Source organism: Octodon degus, unplaced genomic scaffold (assembly GCF_000260255.1).
Source record: "Octodon degus isolate 3935 unplaced genomic scaffold, OctDeg1.0 scaffold00048, whole genome shotgun sequence".
NCBI lineage: Eukaryota > Metazoa > Chordata > Mammalia > Rodentia > Octodontidae > Octodon > Octodon degus.
The window spans coordinates 13,422,497-13,435,857 of NW_004524624.1; the positions used below are offsets into that span (position 1 = coordinate 13,422,497).

Consider the following 13,361-nt stretch of genomic DNA (forward strand, 5'->3'; position numbering starts at 1 on the left):
TTTATACCTTTGCAAAATTAGTAATCCATGACACAAGGTTGTCTAGTGACTAATAGCTGGCATTAACCAGTCAGGATGCTTATCTCAATCCTGAGGTAGCTTGACTGCTTTAGGTACTGAGGCCTAGGCCTACTTTCACACATTTGACCAATTTTCCAGCTTCCACAACTCCCAACAGTTTTTGGGTAGAACACTCTGTAAAGGTCTACTAAGACCATTTCTTCACACATTTGCTTTAGTTCTGTTATTTCTGCATAGATTTCTTGCCTAGTTGATCTGTCTCTTTATGACAATGGGCTGTTACAGTCCCCCATTACAACTGTGCTATTGCTAATTGATTTTTCATGTCTGTTAAAATTTGTCTTAGATAGTTGGGTGATTCTACATTGGGTGCATATATATTTATAATTGTTGTCTCTTCCTCTTATAGTTTTCCCTAACAAGTATGTAGGGACCTTCTTTATCTCTTTTGGTCATCTTTGTTTAAAGTTGACATTATCAGCAACCAGAATAGCTAGCCCAGCTTTTTTCTGGGTCATGATTGCATGGAGTATTATTTTCCATAGTTTTACTTTCAGTCTGTGAATTTACTTTTGAGTTAAATGTGTTTATTGCCTCAGCATAAGAGAGCTTTCCTTGTGTGTTCACTAGGTGCAATGTTGTCTTCAAGGTCTGAAAGTCTGTCTTTAGTTTCTTTCAAGCAGTTTTGCCAGCTTTCAATGGAATTCCTAGTTTCCTGGATATCTGTTTGAATCTGTTTCATGCATTCTAATTCTTTTCTGTAGTGTTCAGTGTTTCCGTAATTTATCTATTCACCTCTATTTTTTATCTATCTTTTTATCTTTATATGTGCTGAACAATTTTTTCATGATTGCTATCATTTAGTTTTTTACCTGAGGGATTGTGATCTGATTTCTTTTATAGCCTGATAGTTTTTTTCTTTTTTACTTCAGTTGCTATCATTTCTGAAATGTCAGGTATTTTACTCCCAAGTTCTTATATGTCCTTGTCTTTGGGACTAATTCTGGGTGGACTGGCTCTGAGATTGCCTTTTCTTCCTTTATTTTGCCGTGTTCAAAGTTTAGTTCGGCAGGCCTAAGAGCCACTGTCAGGTGCTCAGTCTGGCTTCTCCTATTTTGGAGAATGGCCAAAACTCAGAAAAGCTCCCACAAGGGTGTCAGGGTGGGGCATAGGTCATTAATACTCATGTTAGTGATGCTCCTGAGGCTGTCTGGCACTTAGCATGGCCCCCACAATGGTGGGAGTAGGGGAAAGCCACACCCAGAAAGACCTCTATTAATTTTTGAACAGTGTTTTTTGGTTAAGAATATGATATATTCAAGGGTTTAGATTTAATAATCTAAAACAAAGTACATTTCTAATACAACATAATTTGGAAATTTATTTTATGCCAGTCATGATAAAAATTAGACCTCACAAAAATTTGCAAACATAGAATCTACTCTGCTAACTTACTTTCACTTAGAGTTTAGGTGGGGAGGCTTGATTCAGGAAACTCTAGTCCATGCACCTCTTCCAGCTCCTGCTCTCTTTCCAGCAACAAAGGAGATTCATTAGCTGGTGGGTTCTAATCAGCTGTGTTGGGTGCTTTTCTCCCTGTCTGTACCTCACCAAACTTCCAAAGTTCATTCACCTGGCCTTGAGTTCCTAAGGTAGGGATGTGAGGATATTTTCCAAGAGGAGTCATGTGCAGAGATAGAAAGTCCACCGTGTGTGGTATGATTTATTTTTTAATTTTTTTCTTTAAATATCTTTATTAAAGTATATGTATACCTATGTCACTATAAAATTTAAAGGGGCTTCTATTTACAGAGTTGGAGGAAGAAAAGAGTACTTTCTGAAACTTTGTCTTCCTTACACAAGCTTTAATATATTTTAACATTTCATACATTTTCAGAATTACATGTCTGTATTTTCCTTTAATTAATTAATTAAATTGTTTATTTTTCCCCATAATTTTATTGAAAAACAAATAGCAAAGAGACAGTTTCAAATCAAATTGGTAGGACCATTTCAATAATTAACACATTGCATACATTCTTCCGAGTGGTTAATTGCTGTACAAGATGCAGACATGATATCCTATTTACAAACACCATTAGAACAAATCCCTCTATTTATTAAGAGAATGTAACTATATATCTATCCTAACCATTTTGAATACACAGATACAAAATGGACATTCGTCTGTATCCCCTTTTTTTGTTTAGTTCCATTATTTGAATATTATAGGTATGTTAACTCAGCAAAATATTCTAAATGAGTCCAGTAGTCCATAATAGTATTGGCTATGATTTAAAAATAATTGTTGTACATTCCCTTTGCACTTCTGTGCCCAGTGGAGAACTTGTTAGGGTTGCAGCCATTCATCTAAACCTGTTAGAATGGACCTGCTTTGAAGCCCCACCTTGATGATTCTGAATGCAGTAGGTGAATAGCCAACCAAAAAGCTATAATGGAGGGGACTGGGGATTTGTATATTACTTTAGGTGGCAGGAGTTTTAAAGTCTGTTGTTACCAGATTTCTTCTGCTTGGGCAAATCTCAGATGGCAGGCACAAATGTCCTGGTGGCTGTAAAGTGAATATTCTGTCTGGACTCTGATGTATTTTCTCCATGTTGCTTAGTGCGATAGTGATCTAGAAGATGAATGAGGATTCATTTTCTGTTCCATTGCAGACTGAAGTTTCTTAAGTGTTTTTACTATCTATGTGAGGTTTGGAAGAGCTTTAGTAACTAAAGTTTGGGACACAGTAAGCCAAAAACAAAGTGTTGGCTCTAGGCTCAATTTGTGCTTTCATTATGGCCTAATTAGCCAGATATCTTAGTCTGTTTTTTTGTTGCCATACCAGAAATATCTGACGCTGGAAATTTGTAAAGAAGAGAGGTGTATTTTTCTCACAGTTTTGCAAGTTGACATACATGGCACTGGAATTCGCTTGGCTTCTGGTGAGGGCCACATGCTGTTCCAAATCTTGGGAGGAAGTGCAAGTGCAGAGAGAGAAGGGGAAGATGCCAGGCTTACTTACAACAATCTGCTCTATAAGAAAGCAAGTCCTGCACAAACTAATCCAGTCCCACGTGGCAGACACTAATCCCTCTTAAAGGTCTCACCAATTCTCCCTACCATGACATTACAATGGGGACCAGGCCTTGATAAGAGTTTTGATAAGGAAAATGATACTTGATCCATGATGTCAATTTGATGTTCTTTTCCTGGAAAATTTGGCAAAAAAAAAGATGTTTCCTCCTTTTATTGGCACTTTAAGATTATTTCTTTACAACTGGCAGTTTAACTAGTTTTTGGAGTAAGGCCCCTCAGTGAAATTGGGAGAGTAGTAGTAACTGAGGGGAAGGGAAAAATCTATAGCAATCTTATTACAAATCATTGGCTTGACTGCTCAGGTGGCCATGCATTGTAAATGATGTCAGAGTTAATGGAGATTTATTATAACAAATTAAAGGCTAATCAGAGTGTGTCCTAGATAAACAACTTAGTAAAACAAACACGACAATAAGGGAAGTACAAGCCGATGTGAAAAGACTCGCAATGTGGGTGGCAGTAGAAAACCAAAGTGTGCTCATGTCGTACTTGCTTTGTATAAATTTTGTACCATTCCATCTGTAGGTGAGAACTTGAGAATGAACACTCATCTACTTAGCTACATTTATATCTATGTCCCACGTGAGTGTAGCATGCGGCTAGATATTGATTGAGGTATAGCTGGAAAGAAGTGGCTCCCTGGCTACCATCTCAGGATGGCTTCTCAAAAGAAGTACATTGTGATGTAGATTCCTCCCTGGTGGCTAGGTTTGGATAGGTCGGTGGTGAGGATTTCAGAGAGAGAAGATGTATAGGTGCAAATGAGCAAATTGTGCTTAAGAGATGAATAGGACTGTGCTAAAATCTGTATTGCATTGTGGTAGATAGTTTTGGACAATGGGCTGATACCAGATTACTTTGGGAATAAATGACTTAATGAGTGTTTCCTAATAGCAGCAGTATTGTCTCACACATAAAGTAATGTAAAAATTTTCTTCATTCTTTAGGCCTTGTGATTAAACTAAAGTAAATCAGGAAAATTAGTTCCTTATCATAAGAAAATCTCTTGTTGGGATTTCATAACTTAGTTTAGTTTTATTTTTTAAAAAAATTCATATTTTTGAACTGAGGTTTCATAATGAGAGATTTATGTACCCAAATTTATCCTATTTAATATTATTCTGTTTATTGTTTTATTTTTTCAAGCAAAGCTTGTATTGAATTGGTGTTCTTCAGTTGGGGAGTTTTATGGTGAGGAGGTCATCAGTTAAGGAAACTGTTTTCTGAGTCAATTATGAAGATGAAAGGTTTTGGGGAAAAATAAAGCCTCATTGGCCAGCAGGCAGAAATACACTGCTAACTGAAAATCAATAAACCAATTCTGTTGGGATGTGCGAGATAGACTAAGCACCTGCTTAGGCAAGTGCAGGGGCAGGGATCTGATCCACAGCATCACATGCTGCGCTGGCCCTGTCCCCGGGCGTGCTGAGTGGCTGGCTACTGAGAGGCACACCTGTAATCCAGTGCTGGGGAGGCTGAAAACAGGAGGATCACTAGGAGTCTGAGCTGTGTAGTGAGACTTTGTACCAAATACATTAAACAAACAAACAAAAACTAATTCTGTTAAAACAATAAAGGTATAAAAATAGTCTTGGAACTTTACTGATCCTTTTTTGGTCAACTCTTAAATTTCTTTTATTGTGATGTTTCCCTCTTTTCATCTCATTGCAGTTTTTTTGTGCTTTAAATTAAGGTTTAGGTGGTTTCCACACTGTGTTCTACTGAACCATACAGGGTCTGTGGAATCTCCACAGGGCCAGTGGGTTGTGAGGGAGGAGCAGGGGGCTCTACCATCTCTCTCACCTGCATGACAGGTACCTTTTCCATGGAGCACTGCTCTATTTAACTGCTTGGTTGTTTTCACTTCCACCTGAATTCTGACTAAGAAAGGTGATTGAGTTAAAAACTTTGAAAAACTCTGGTTTAACCCAGTGACACCAAAAAGGCAAACATTTTGGATATACCACCCAGGATTCTAGACCAGCAAATGGTCCCACCATTTCCTGATTGTCCTTACAGTGAATGTGTGCCCAATGTCCTTTGTGATGATAAGCAGGTTGTAAAAACATAACCAAGTTAAGTTGTACACAAGGGACTTTTATTTTTCAGAGATAGGCATTTAAATTGCTGTATCTTTGAAAACTTTCACCTTTAGTTTTCCTTCTTTGTATCCACCATCTGTTCTTTATTTTGTGATACCTTTTGGGGCTAGAAAAAGAAAATAGAATTTTCTTTGAGAAAGCTGCATGGCATCTACTTTTAGATGCTGAGGTGCTGATAATATTTAATGGTTTCTAACAGAAATTAATGAGTTTTCTTGAGAAGCAGAACTATGTTTATTCATATCATTAACACTTAACTTTTTTAGCCTATTCTTGGTGGAACTATGGGTACAGAGTTTGTTCTAATGGTGAAATTAGGTAAATATGACTTTTATTGTGAGAACATTGAGTTACCATTGTTCAAAATGGTTGAGTTTGAGTTTTCAGTTTCTTAGTCTGTTTCAGTTTTAAGGTCTTGTAGATATATAAACTTTTAAAATAAGAGTTAGCATTTTATAGAATGGAGGTTAGTAAAATTTTATTATCATGCAAGAAACTAAGGTCTATTGCTGTTCTAGGAAATTCAGTCTATAAAATGAAGTTTTAGAGTGCTCTCCTTGCTCCACTTTATATGCATACATATAAGCATATGCATAAGCCAACCCTGGCTTGGCAAGTTATTAAAGGTATAGTCCCACTACTTCAGAAGACTTTAAAGTAGTAATACATGTTACTCCCTGTACTCCTGAAATCCTAGCTTAATGTCAGTCAAAAAGTGCCTGACTTGTTGAGCAGAGAGAACCATGGGAGAATTTATTGGCCACATGGTGAAACACTTGCGTGGGAGTCAATGTTTTAATCCCAGCTTGACTCAGAGAGAGGATTTTGCAGTGATTTCTATAGACTTTAGAAAGATAGTGGGTTTTTATTTATTTTTTTCTTTTGTATTTGTTGCAGGGTCTCACTATGTACCACACAGCTTGGACTTGTGATCTTCCTGTTTTCAGCCTCCCCATCACTGGGATTACAGGCCAGTCTTGGTGGCTGGCTCAGACTACCCAGGGCATGGTGTACACAGCATGGCATGCAGTACCAGGGATCGAACCTGGGTCCCTGTGCTTGCTTAGGCAGGTGCTTAGACTGCTGAGGTGTCTCCACAGCCCCAAGATGGTGTTTTTGAAGCTCATCTAGTACTATGCTACATGGAGGAGAGATGGGGAAGGGAACATTATTAGGGGAGCTGACAGCTTTTCTCCTCATTCTCTGTAAGTTTTTGTAAATTCTTGATACTTCATGATCTATTTCCTTGTGCAGATAGATTAGAGGACTGCTCTAACTTGGGTAGCTGAAAGGAAACTTGTCTCTTGGTCATGGTATCAAAATCTGGCCATTCTGGGCCTTTAGACTTGGAATATTTGAGAATGCTGGCAGATTTCAACTTGCTATCTGAGTACATATTCGCATAATTACAATTCAATTTTGGTGTCATAACTCACTAGTACGAATGGCTGTGGTAAGGTGATTTCAGAGAAAGTAAATAGAATGTTCATTTGTTGAATGCAACTGATTTGAAAGTAAACATTCTTACTAAATCTCAAGAATTCTTCCTGTGCTTTTTGTAAAATAAATTTAAACAAACAGACAAACAAAAATAAAACCCTCATTGCTTACAAGAAGATTAATTTGTGTCTGGGTAGGATATTTGGGGAAAATTCTAGAGATGCAAACAGGAGTCTGTTCACCCCTCATTTCTGAACTAAAAATTCACTTGCATACAAAGCCCCCTACTGAACAGTTTCCTTTCTGGAGTTTTGTTCAATAGTTTTTCTTTTGAACAAATATTTTAATTTATAGTGGCCTATAATGAACTAACTGTACTAGTAGAACTCCATTGGTTATAGAAAGTTGGGAGAATTTGTCATTCTGTTTTTGAGACTTAACAGTATCTTTTAGGGTTAAGGACTAGTTGGACCTATATGAGTTATTATTTTGTCTTTGTGGAAATGCTGAAAGAGAAGACCATATTAATCATCTGTTTTAAAAGGTTATTTATTCATTGATGTATTTGTCTATTATTGAGCTACTCTTACGTGTTGCACTCTGTGCTCACCTGTTATCCCACATCCGAGTTCCTGTTGTACAGGTCATGGACTCCAGGCAGGCCATGTAAGCTCATACTGTCACTCAGACTTACTGGTCCTTAACTTTGGTTGTCATTATTATAGCTTTTGGTTAACATATGGACCTTAGTTGCTGTAGGGAGTTAGGATTAAAGCAAATCTTGGAATGTTTAGGGGAACTGCTTTGGGACATCCTAGTCCCCAGGAGGCTGACATTTATGTAAGGCGAAAGGAAAGCAACAGCGAAAGGTGTTGTGGCGCAGAGTGGCAATGGCAATTTGGTCTGAGCCACTACTGCTGCAAATGAAGGCACATTTCTTTACCTTCAGAGAACCTACACATGAAGTACTTTAGACTTGAAAGTGGTGCCCCAAGGTCAACTGAAGTGACAGTCATGTTTTATTTGGTCCATACAGTATTTTAACTGTTGGAAAAATCATACAAATCTAGTTACTGGTTTTTCTTGTAAACTGGGAGATCTTCTGACTCTGGCCCTACATCCTCACGTGACAAGCCTGGAGCAGAGCTCTGGTGACTGCATTCCTGGCTGTACTTTGGGTTTTTCTTCTGTGTAACCATTTAAATATTTAGTGTTACAAAGCAGCAAGCCTTTCATTGTACTTACGGATTCTGGGGGCTAGGAATTTGGACAAAGTAAAGTGGGAATAGTCTGCTTCTCCATAATGTCTGAGGCCTCAGCTGAGGAGACCTAAATTCTAGGGTCTAGAATCATCTGGATGTATCTTTACTTACATGTCATGCACCTGGGCTGGGATAGCTTGGTACTCCGTGGACAGCCCCAAAATCTGATGCAGATTCTAGGGTTTTCATTTGATCTGTCCAGTCTGATGTAACATGGCAGCCTCACGGTTCCTGTGTAGTGGCTCAGTAATCCAAGAGCAAGTGTTCTAACAGGACAAGGCAAAAGCCATCTATGGCACAGTCTGTGGCTATACTTAGTCACTATCCTTATATTCTGTTGGTGAAGGCAGTCACTAGCCCACCAAGATGCAAGGAAGAGGGCCTTTGTCTCTTAATGAGCTAGGTATCAGGGGATTTGAGGATGTGACTTTACAAGCACTGATGGGAGAAAACATGTCCACGTGCCATAGTCTCTTCATTCCTTATTACATGGTGTCTGGGCTGTTTTAACAATTTACTTTGCATTAGGGAGTCACGATGTTTTTTGGTACTTCCAAATATAGTTAAATTGTAGGTGTAATGAAGGTTTATTTAGTTAGTGTTCACAATGAGAAACTCAAGCATTGATTTTAGGGAAAAGGTAGAGGGTAACATGGACTCACTGGGTACATTTCCCTTCAGAAGCTACTGTTTCCTCTGCCACATTCATACTTTGATTTGCTCTAATTATAAATGGCTGCTTGCTTCTAAGATTTGCCAGGTATGCTAGACCAGAATTTGCACTAGAAACCTTTGCTGGTGTTCTGTATCTCCCATTTGGTGCCAGTGCTTCATCTTTGTGTCTCTGTTGTATGCCATGGCATTTTCCTGGTATAATAGTTTTTTCTTTTTCTGCCCGTCTTCCCAATTTAATTCTGATTTCTTGAAGGCAGAAACCATATTTTTGTCTTCTTAAACCAATGCCTGGCATAATAGGGTTCTTCATAAATGTTTATGGGATCAATGGTCAGTGCGCGTCATTGAGTCCATTCTAACATCACTGTTGTTGAGTAGCAATATCCAGAGTACTTATGGGAAGAGAGGGACCCCTTGGTCTTGCATTCCACTGAAAGAATGCATCATTCTCTCCCCTTTCTACACTACAAGAGAAAGCTTAAATCCATATTTGGGAGAGGAACAATGAAAGATCTTTAAAATTCATGTACTTTTTAATGTATTTGTTCAGATCATGAAAGTAGAAAGCCCTCAGTGGTAGATGTCAAGACAGAACTTCCTTTATGCATGCCACAGTTGTGACACATTTCTTAGTGTGTCATGTAATGAGAAGGCAGCATTTTCAGAGATTCTGTGAGAATCAGTCTGGGACATGGGGGGACGTGAGCTTTGGACTCAAGCACACTGCACAGATTCTGGTTCTAGTTTCCTAAGCCTTCTATCACTGGGCACAAATTACTTCACTTTGCAAGCCTCAAGCCCCTTGTAACATGGAGGCAGCAGTTCATAGTGGCAGTTGATAAACACTAGATCTTTTTCTTGTTCCAGAGAGAAAATAATAGTGTATCTAACTCTGTTTGACAAATAGCCATGTCCTTTACCTCTCAGCAGCTTATTTTGTCATTTTAATGTCAGCAATTGGGAAGCTAATAAACTTCCTTGATAAGCTAATTATCATTAATGGTAGGTAAAGAGGACAGAATGTCACAGGATTCAGAATGAGAGGTGAAGCACTCTCCTCTGACTGTGGTCTGGGTTAGGGCCCTATCCTTCTAGTCAGCTCTAACAGCTTCCAAATGTTGGCCATTCTTGTTTCTAAAAGAAAAAGTTAGCACTTAGATATGCTTTTGGGTATGCTCACAACTTCACAATTTCAAGTTCACTGAGTTACAGAACCCAGTTGCTGTTGTTAGGGTGTCAGGCCAATATATCTGATTTGCCTACATCATCTTGCACCTTGTAGGAGCAGGTTTAGCATGGCTTGCGTGGCAGGTGGGATCCTCAGTCTTATTTTGTAAGGTTCAGATTTGTCAGTGATTTGAGAGCAGGTTTTCTGAGCTGCCATGAGACACAGCTAAAATTACCTAAGCTTCAAACAATGAGATTTCTTCTAGGAACTGCTTTTTTTTCCAGGAGGTTAAAGGAAAAAGGGAGACAGATAACATTTGCTTGAATTTCTAGACTCTAGGATCTAGGCCAAATAGAGATTGAGCTGCCTCTTAAAATTTTTATTATTCGGCACTCTAGGAAACCCTTGAAAAGAGACTAATGCACTTTTAATGACTGGATATTAAAGAATATTTATTTCAAGTATAAAAAGTTGCTGTTGAAGTGATTTTCTTTTCTTCTTTGCCTCAATTCTGGCATAAAGCAGGGCCTAATAACTGAAAATAGAACAACCAAAAATAGTCTTTTCTCATAAATGTGACCTTATCACGAATGGTTTGGACGTGTATGGGAACGTTTCATAATTGAAATTCTGAGGCGAAAGCACGCAGACAGCAGTGCGGCGCAGCATGCGTAATGTGGCACCAAGCAGGTCCAGTGAGGCTGGACAGGTACTGGGGACTAGGGCTGGCTGACAATAGCTGGTTTTCTTAAATCATCCTTTTAGGGAAAAAGCTGCCATTAGTATATGTTGTGATGAGCGCAGGCTGTGGGGATAGACGGGGTGCAAATTCTGCTTTCTCCACTCGCTGCCTCTATGACCTTAGAAAACTTATATAACTTCCTTGGGCCCTAATTTTCTCAACTGTAAAAGATGGTAGTAAACTCTATCTTATAGGAATATTATATTAACATATAACATTACATGTTATATGCAGGAATATTATGTGAGAGAATCAGTGTCGGTAAATAATTTTGGTTGATGCTTGCTTATAAGTGATGCATAAATGTCTATATTGCATCCTCAGGTTTTCCATTAGCTGCCAAGCTATAGGTGAGATTCGGCTGTTATGCATATCATAACTCTGCTATGCGTATCAAACCCCATCTAGATGTTAATTGTATACTGAGTGGATTTTTGTGGCTTGTATTTAGATGGAAGGTTTATTTTGAGTTAATTTTTCATGAAAGATGTGAAGTCAGTGGCTAAGTCTCAACATTTGTTGAATGGACTATGGCTTCTCTCTGGATTGACTTTTCTTTGTTAAGATTAATTGATTACATTTGTGAAGATCTGTTTCTGAGGGTGCCATTCTGTTTCATTGATGTACATATCTGTTGTTTTGCTAATTTCATATTGTCTTAATTATTATAGCTTTGGGTTAATTGTGGAAATTGTAGAAATTGGATGTATGAGTCAGTATTGAGTGTATAAGTCAATATTATTTTTGGGTATTGTTTTGGCTATTTGAGATTTTTTTTTCTCACCTAAATGTTAGAATTGATTTATTGATATCTATAAAATAGTTTTCTAGGGTTTTTACTAATATTCCACTAAATCAATAGATTTATTTGGAATGAATAAAATTATAGCAATGCTTAGTCATCTGATCTGTGAAACAGAATGTAAATTGGGATAAATTTAAAGTTTCAGTTTTGGATTTTAATTCGTAAGTCCTATGTGATGTATGGCGAAGCTGCCCACATCTAAGACTGTCTGTGCTGCCTTCCCTTTGGCAGGTTATCTTCCTTGAAAGTTAGGTTGGAGGTGGTGCCAGTAAGTGTTAAAGGGTCTCATTTTTAACCTTACCTGCAATAGCAGTTTAGCTTGGTCTGGGGGTGTTTCACAGTTTGCATTTTAGAACTGTAAGTTTCCTCTCTATATTTAATTTTTAACTTCAGCTTGACTGGTTTTGAAAGATTCCTTTGCATGAGCCATGATACACCTTATTGGTGCTTTCAAATAAATGAATGTTATGTTTAAAAGTCAAAATAAGGGGCTGGGGAGATGGCTCAATGGAATAAGCGCTTCCCGGGCAAGCGTAAAGGCCTGAGTTCAATCCCTGGTTCCGCAAAAAGAAAAAAGTCAAAATAAGTAGATAATTGGTTCCCTTTTTTATTTATGTGTGCTGATTGCATGAGAAAGATAGTATTGGAAAGGTACTTTTTGCCTAAAGGCATAAATGTCTGGACAGGGAGGAAACATATGGAGTAGAAATACAAAGCTCAAAATAATGATGGTCTCTATAGCAGCTCAATGCTGTACCTCTTAATTATCCAGCGAGTAAAGTACGGTGTGCAGTTATTATACTGCACAAGAAAATCATGGCAGACACCTGGACACACATCTGGGAATATGACCTGGTGATCTGTTTTGTTAGCCATAATGATTTCTTTCTTAATTAGGTTTGCCTGATTATTGGTTTCTTAGGGAAGCCAGTTTAGGGACAGCGTCATCACATTTGTTTTACAGACTGAGTTGTTCCTGCTGAGGTAAGGGACATATGGTGTCTTGTCTGATATATCTTGTGTGAAAAAATATTGCTGAGAAACAAAAACAAAAACAAAAACAATAAAAAAATAAGGATAAAGTTCAGCCCATAAATTTTTTTCTCGGTCAAAATATTCTTAATGGAATATATATTATGGTTGCAAATAGAATGCTAAGTATTCCCTGTGAGAAAGAGCAGCTTAAAACAAACTTGAAAATGGAAACTATAACCTTGAACACTTCAGAATAAAACTTTCTTATATATATATATATATGAAAGGAAAAGAAAGATCCTGGAGTGATAAAACATATGCCATATGCCTTTGAGGGACTAAAATATAGCAGAGGTGGCAGAATCAGAAACTGTTATAGTGCATTGTGCTAAATGTAAGCAGTGGTCTCTGGAAGCAAAGAGTAGGGAGTGATAAGGTGAAGAAGGAAAGTTTCACTAAGGTTACAATTTAGGTTAATTCAGAAGACAAATGAGATTACCAGATCAGATGAGAAAGGCCTTGGCGGATAGAAGAAACCGTATGCATAGAACACATGGGATAGCCGTACTGCTGATTTCTGCTGGTTTATGGAAAGGATTTCTTTTTTCAATTTCAATTTTTTCTTTTTTTAATTTCTTGTAACTTTTTTCCAAATTTGCATGCATATCTGATAATCTAAGCAACTAATTTAAGGACAACCTTATGCATTATAACAAATATTGTCAAATTCATATTATTTTGTTTGGTGAAATTCTGTATTGTTTCTATTTTTTAAATTATCATTTTTTTTGTATTCTCTTTAAAAAGAAAAAAAAAAGAACACATGGACACATGGGAATCAGAAGCCAAGACATATTCAAGGAATTCTGAGATGGTAATGTTCTTTTTTTTTTGGTACCAGGTGTTGAACTCAGGACTTTGCACTTGCCAGGCAGGCACGTATGCCATTGAGCTATCTCCCCAGTCTGATGCTAATGTTCTTTGGAGATTTTTTTTCACGTATGGATATATTTGTCTCTATAGGCACAAATAATCTCTTTATATACTGTTTTCTGCTTCAACTTTTGTA

The 13,361-nt window shown here is 37.7% G+C and overlaps 1 protein-coding gene across 6 annotated transcripts in view; it reads left to right on the forward strand.

The window, feature by feature from the left end:
• The window catches only part of Ccdc85a (coiled-coil domain containing 85A), a 205,367-nt gene that overhangs the window by 36,064 nt on the left and 155,942 nt on the right, over positions 1–13,361 (forward strand). The window lies entirely within an intron of this gene.